This window comes from Malania oleifera, chromosome 8, assembly GCF_029873635.1.
Source record: "Malania oleifera isolate guangnan ecotype guangnan chromosome 8, ASM2987363v1, whole genome shotgun sequence".
Lineage (NCBI taxonomy): Eukaryota > Viridiplantae > Streptophyta > Magnoliopsida > Santalales > Ximeniaceae > Malania > Malania oleifera.
In genome coordinates, this window is record NC_080424.1 from 6,347,118 (window position 1) to 6,353,782 (window position 6,665).

Sequence of the window (6,665 nt, forward strand, 5' to 3'; positions counted from 1 at the left end):
AATTTGTTGTACACTCTTAATTGCTCCCATGCCCCTCCAGCTTCCATCTTCCATTGGGCACTGGATTTCTCTTTGTCGGAGTTGTACAGCTGAAAAAACTCAGAACTGAATTTCCAATTGCAGCTTCTCCATTTGATAACTGATCTTCACGCAAACTCCTCCATCTTTCATCGACTGTTATGTACAGAAATCTCTTCGTCAGAGCCACACGAGCGGAATTTTAGATGCCCTCTATTATGCTTGAACCTTCTTGCCTCTATTCCCCTATAAATTCTCCCCATACGACCTTCATTTCAGTCAAATGTTGAAGCCTCAACCAGCAATCACTTCCACGAAGAAAGAGTATCAAAATTTCCTTTGCCCACCAGATACATTTGCCAGGTCAGACGAATCTCAAACCTTCATCTGTCCAAAATCATTTATTTGAAATTTGATTGGCATTTTGATTGTGCATGTTGGGCTTGATTTTCGGTTCCAAATGCTAGGAGACTATTGTGCTACATTGTGGGCAAGGGCAGTTGTAATGCATCTTGGCATGGAGGAGGGGACGGGACGACAAATTAATGGTTGGTGATCTTTATTGTGTTTGCATTGAGCATTAGCTGCAAAGGTTGGATTTTGTGTCCGCGGTTGACCGTGGGTTGTATGAAATCTGCTATTCGGGGGGATAGGCCTTGCCGATTTTGGTACTTGCAAGTCAGATTTAAGGTTTTCTTCTTGAATTTTGGTCTTCCAATTTGCGTGATTTCTGCCATTATGGAGTTTAGTGGAATTTTCAAAATGTTTGTTTGGTGCTTCTTTGAAAATTTGCATGGATTTATTTTCACTAATGGAGGATTTTATGGATCTTTGGCTTCCCCATTGGATGCTACTTGCTGTCATTGGTTTATGATGATTTTCCAAAAAACTCCATGATATATTCGAGAGGAAGGTGATACTGGGTTTTTTGTCCTTTTTGGTTTGAATGTTTTTCTGCAATACAAAATTTAAACCTCTACTCTTGCATTATTTCTGTGATTTCCTCATTTCTCCCTGTCCAAGTTTTGCCTGATCTTTCTCCCCTCTGATTTAATGAAATCTGATGTGGGATTATGTGTGTGGAATTACCTGCTTTCGTTTTCAGTATTGTGCTAACTCTTTGGTTTACATTAGGAGCTGCTTTAGTTTTTAATTTCGTTGGTATTGTGTGTCATGCTGAAAGGAACATTGCCATTGTCATGTAAATCAGGAAAAAAAAATCCTACTTCTGCTTTTCTTCACATGTTCATTTTCTTTATTTATCTAATAATAGTTGTAGTTTGTTTCTACCCCTAGATATGAATAAAAAGGCACTCAAACAAACTTAACCAGATTTCTGTAAGGCGTTTTGTATGACATGACAGAAATAGGTAAATCATGTTTCAATTCCCTTGCATCCTCAATTTTCCCCTTCTTTTTTTCCCTTGGTTTAGAAGCTAGAAATATGTAGACGCACAACATGAAGACAAAATTTTGATGAAGACTTTAATTTGCTGGTTTCAAATAGTTGTGTTTGTGTTGCACATTGTTGCTCTAAATGCTAAGTTTCTAGCTTTGCGAAGCTTTAAGCGCATGGGATTGGCTTACTGTTAAACTGAATTAGTTGATAGATGATTGAGAACGCACATGTTAAACTGAATTAGTTGATAGATAATGCTTCATTTTCATTTGATACAAATACTCCTAGCTTTTATAATATGTAGTTCTTATGGTTAGTTTTGTTTGTGTAATTGGTTCATTGAATATCATGATCTGCAACAGTGCAATTATAATTGATTTAGAAGATTGAAATAACATGAGAAGAACAGGACAGTAGGGCTATGAGAGCAACACCTGGTGATCGTTATTGAACTATAGTGTAAAGAAAAATGGCCTGATATAGTTTTCATGTGTTTTATGTTATATTGTCTTGCTGATGCACAAAGGGGCTTTGGTTTTTGTTTCTGTATTTTTGTTTTCTTTTTCTGGTGTGCAAGGGGAAGGAGGAAAGAAGGGAGGATTTTGTTATGGTATCACTATGTTTCTAATATTCTATTACATGATTGGGATCTAACCTGTGTGTTCTCTGAATTTAATTTTTCTTGAATTTATTAATTTATTTTTGTAATTTTTTGAGAGTTTGCATCAACCTTCTCATGCTCTAGAGATTCTTCGTTTAAAGGCATCTCTTGCTCTTGCCAATATGAAACATGGCTGAAGCCCTATCCAGAAAATTGCTCTTTATATTGCACGAGTCTATGAGTGCGTCATCATTTTACTTGGTGCAGGTGGTCCACCCTTGCAAACATGTTGGGCGAGAATGTACTCCAGCGTTAAAAGGTATGTCAATCCCTAGTTTAGCGATTTTGGTTAGTTTTATTTGTTGACGTGCAGTGATTTTAATCTTTTAATCAATAAAATAAATCACACAAAAAACATTCACTGAAAAATAGAGACGAGAGATTTTACATGATTTGGTAAGACTGCCTACGTCCACGAAGCGTGTGTCTGGAGAAAAATTCACTATGAAACGATGGCAGTACAATATCTGATCAGTCTCTCCCCAATCCCAGATCTCCTGTATACCTCTTCACCTTCAACCCATTAAAGAAAAGTTCTTCATAGAGAGAACTCCCCTCTAACTCTCCTTGCACAAAATGACAAGCAATCCCTATATTTTTCCATGGTTTACAAACATATATATAATACCACACAACCGTTGGATTTAGAGACGATCCAATGGCTGTGATAAAAGCTACAATAAATAAATAAAAATAAACATATTTTTTTAACATTCTCCACCTTGGCTTTTAATCACAGCCAAGCATGACATTCCATCCCCACGCTCTGGGATGCTTCATCAACAATTAACAAGAGACTAAATTAACTAAGTCTAAATAGCGCTTGAACTTAGCTAATGTAACAGGCTTCATGAGCATATCTGCAGCATTTCCATCTGTGTGGAACTATATAGTGCCTAGTGATCTCCTTTTCTTTATAGAAGTCAATGAACCGGTTGTTTTAATACTCCAGTTCTTTGTTAGATCTCAAAAACTTCACCCGTTTCCTTGTTTGCTTCTCTACCTGAGTTTTCCATTCCCTGAACTTACTGAATACCTCACTCCCGTGCTTCAGAAAATACACCCAGACTTTCCTGGAAAGGTCATAAATAAATGAGACAAAATAAATAGCACCACTGTGAGGTTGTACCTATACTAGACGCCATACATCTAAATGAATGTACTCCAGCACCTCCTTGCTCGTATGCTTTCCTATTCTAGAACTCGTCCTGCGCTATTTACCAAATAAATAGTATTTATAGAACTTAAGCTTACAACAATAATTACCTTCCATTAAGTTCCGCCTGTGCAGCTCCTGCAAACCATGCTCACTTGTGTGACCCAATCTCATATGTCATAGAGTAGTATCATCTGTATCTGTATCTGTATCTGTATCTGTATCTGAAGAGGTACTAGCTGCAGCTCCACTTGTCACTGAGCTACCCACTAGAGTGTACAAATTGTTCCTCCTTCATTACTACAAGTGAACCTATAGCCACTTTCAGCACACCATCCTTAACTGAAAAAGAAAAATCATTACTGTCCAAAGAGTCCAAGGAAATCAGATTCCTTTTTAGATCTGTAACATGTCTCAGATCCCTAATGGTTCTGACCACACCATCAAATATCTTGATTCTGACCGTTCTAATACCAAGAATACTACAGGAAGCATCATTGCCTATCAACACTATCCCTCAAGATATTCGTTCATAGGAGTCAAACCAGTCCCTCTATGGACACATATGATATAAGCACATCGAATCCAAAGTCCAGGTATCGGCTAAGTAATTGGAACTTATAGTAACAGCGAAAATATCCCCATCAAAAACTGATAAACTGCTTTTCACAACAATAGCCTACTTAGTCTTCTTCTTGTTATTTTCCTCTAAATCTCTTTTTCCTCCTTAGACAGTCCTTCTTCATATGCCCTTCTTTCCTACAATAAAAACAACCACTCCTCCAGTTCCCACTCTTAACCCTAGACTTAGATTGAGATTTCCCTCGATTCCAATTACCCCTGCTAGAACTCCTGCCCCGCTGTTGGCTAGACTCACCCTCAGCTACCAACCATTCTCCATGTCCTGGATAATCTGGTTTGTGAAAATTCTCACTCTCCAAAATGACAGTTGTCACCTTATCAACTGTAAGAGTCTCCTTACCTAGCAGTAGTGTGGTTTTCAAAGTATCAAGTGAACTGGGAAGCGAATACAACAGAATCATGCTTTATCTTCCTCCTCAATTTTTACCTCAATACTCAGCAACTGCGTGATTATCTTATTGAAACAATTGAAGTGGTCTCTGATTTCTGTTCCCTCAGTCACCCTCAATTGATACAACTGTTTCTTCAAATACATTATATTAGCTAGGTACTTGGACATATAAATATTCTCCAATTTTTTCCAAAGCTCAACTGGTGATGTTTCATTCAACACACTGTATTTAATTTCTGGAGTTAAACTTAAACGAATGGTACTTACCGCTTTCATTTCCAACTCCTCCCACTGATCATCTGACATGGTCTCTAGCTTCTTGTCTTTCCCATACAGTGCCTTAATAAGTCCTTATTGGACCAACACATCCTTCAAAGTGCTCTTCCACAGATTGGAATTATTTTTCCCATTAAAGGGCTTCACCTCGAACTTGGCTGTCGAAGTACTTGCCATTAAAAAAATTATTTTTTTCCTTCTCTCCTCTGACGTTAGTGTGACATCAGCACTCCATGGGGAGGATCTGAACCTCGACCTGCGCTCCGAACCAACCCGATTCTAAATCCGGGTCAGTTGCCCAATTTTGGCACTGTTCATCATATTCTTCATCCGCGAAAAAAAAAAAATTTTTCTTCACACCTTCAATTGAAAAATGATCCTCCTTCAATTGAAAATTTTCGAAATAATTTTCCAGCACCTAATCTAAATCTTTGCGTACCTCAATCCAATCTGAACGAACCGCTCTGATCTTGAGCACTCCCGCGGAAAAACTTCATATCCAATAAATTTCTTTTGATCCAATTTGATTTATCATATTTGCACCGAATCGAAATCGCGCTCTGATACCACTTGTTGATGCACAACAATTTTAATCTTTCAATTAACAAAATAAATCACACAAAGAACATTCACGGACAAATGGACAAGAGAGATTTTACGTGGTTCGGTAAGGTTGCCTATGTCCACGGAGCGTGCACCTGGAGAAAATTCCACTATGAAACAATGGTAGTATAAGATCTGATCAGTCTCTCCCCAATCCCAGATCCCTTGTACACCCCTTCACCTTCAACTCGTTGAAGAAAAGTTCTTCTTAGAGAGAACCCCCCTTCTAGCTCTCCTCGCACAAAATGACAAGCAATCCCTATATTTTCCCATGGCTTACAAACATATATATATATATGACACCACACAATCGTTGGATTTAGAGACGATCCAATGGCTGTGATAAAGGCCACAATAAATAAATAAAAATAAATATATTTTTTTAACATTATTGATAATGCAAAAAACCAAATGATGGTTGCTAATTGGTCCATTTTTTTTCCTTTATCTTGTGATGAAACATTGAAGATTGGTTAATTCTTTCATGAATTGGTTTCCAAATCTCTTATTGTGGTGACTTAGTTTGACAAATGGGTGTAAGGTTGTATGGAAAATCAAAACTTTACATTACAAAGAAACTTGTGCTTTAGCTATAGCCTTTCATTTTTTTTTTGAATTCATCTTATCAAGTTTGAAAAATTACTATCAGAGTCAGACCTGTGTTCTTGTACTACATGTTATTTATATTACAATTTAGATAATTAGCCTGACTGATGTTTTTCTTTACACGAGGAAGAGATATTATTAAGTTTATTGGTTCTAAAATGATATTTGCAGAACCTTATAGTAGTTTGACAACTCAAATGTGTTAGTATTATTATTGATTGTTGTAGTTGCTTTGTCAAATCCATGGATGTAATTGGTTTCATTTAAAGCTAGAAGTTGTCTTTTTGCAGGACATTTGACATTGTGGAATAGTTTATTCATCTTGTTAATGTGATGAAGCATGAGATTTGTGATGGAGAGTTGAGCTTAGAGGCAAAGCCTGCTACAAGTTTTGTATATAGGGAAAACTATCATGGTTCTTTAATCGACAAAAAACTAACTTCATATAATACTTGTAAAGTTTTTTTGTTGTTTAGGTTTGTTTTGTTAGTTTTTTTTTTTTTTTAAATATAGTAAGCTAACTTCATAAAAAAAGATAACTAGCAAGATGACATTCTTATTTTTGCAAAAGAAGAGGGGGGGGGGGGGAAGAGGTCTATTAGAAATTTGCTTTACGCTATGGAGATATATGAAAAGTGGTTGGGTCAAAAATCAACAAGTCAAAGTCAGCATTATTTCTTTCGAAACACATTACTCCTACTCGGAAACGTGATTTATTGAGAATCATGGGTTTCATGTGTTGGTCTAGTTAGGCTTACAAACTCTTGATTTTGATGATAACAAAGTAAAGTTATCTAATGTGTTTTCACGTGAAATTATTTCAGGCAAAGATGATTTGCTCAAAATTCACATACCCTGACATGAAAGCTTACAAGAATCAAGGAACAAGGAAAGCCACACATGAATACTAGAG

The 6,665-nt window shown here is 36.8% G+C and overlaps 1 long non-coding RNA gene across 2 annotated transcripts; it reads left to right on the forward strand.

Annotated features, from left to right (window-relative positions):
* On the forward strand, positions 1-6,274 carry LOC131161661 (uncharacterized). 2 transcript variants are annotated; one of them, XR_009138590.1, is made up of 4 exons: positions 1-381; positions 486-708; positions 2,286-2,337; positions 6,043-6,274. It is a non-coding gene; the product is annotated as an uncharacterized LOC131161661 (long non-coding RNA). The 2 variants fall into 2 exon arrangements; XR_009138589.1 differs by having other exon boundaries at positions 21-381; positions 486-566.
* Positions 6,275-6,665: the final 391 nt, after the last annotated feature.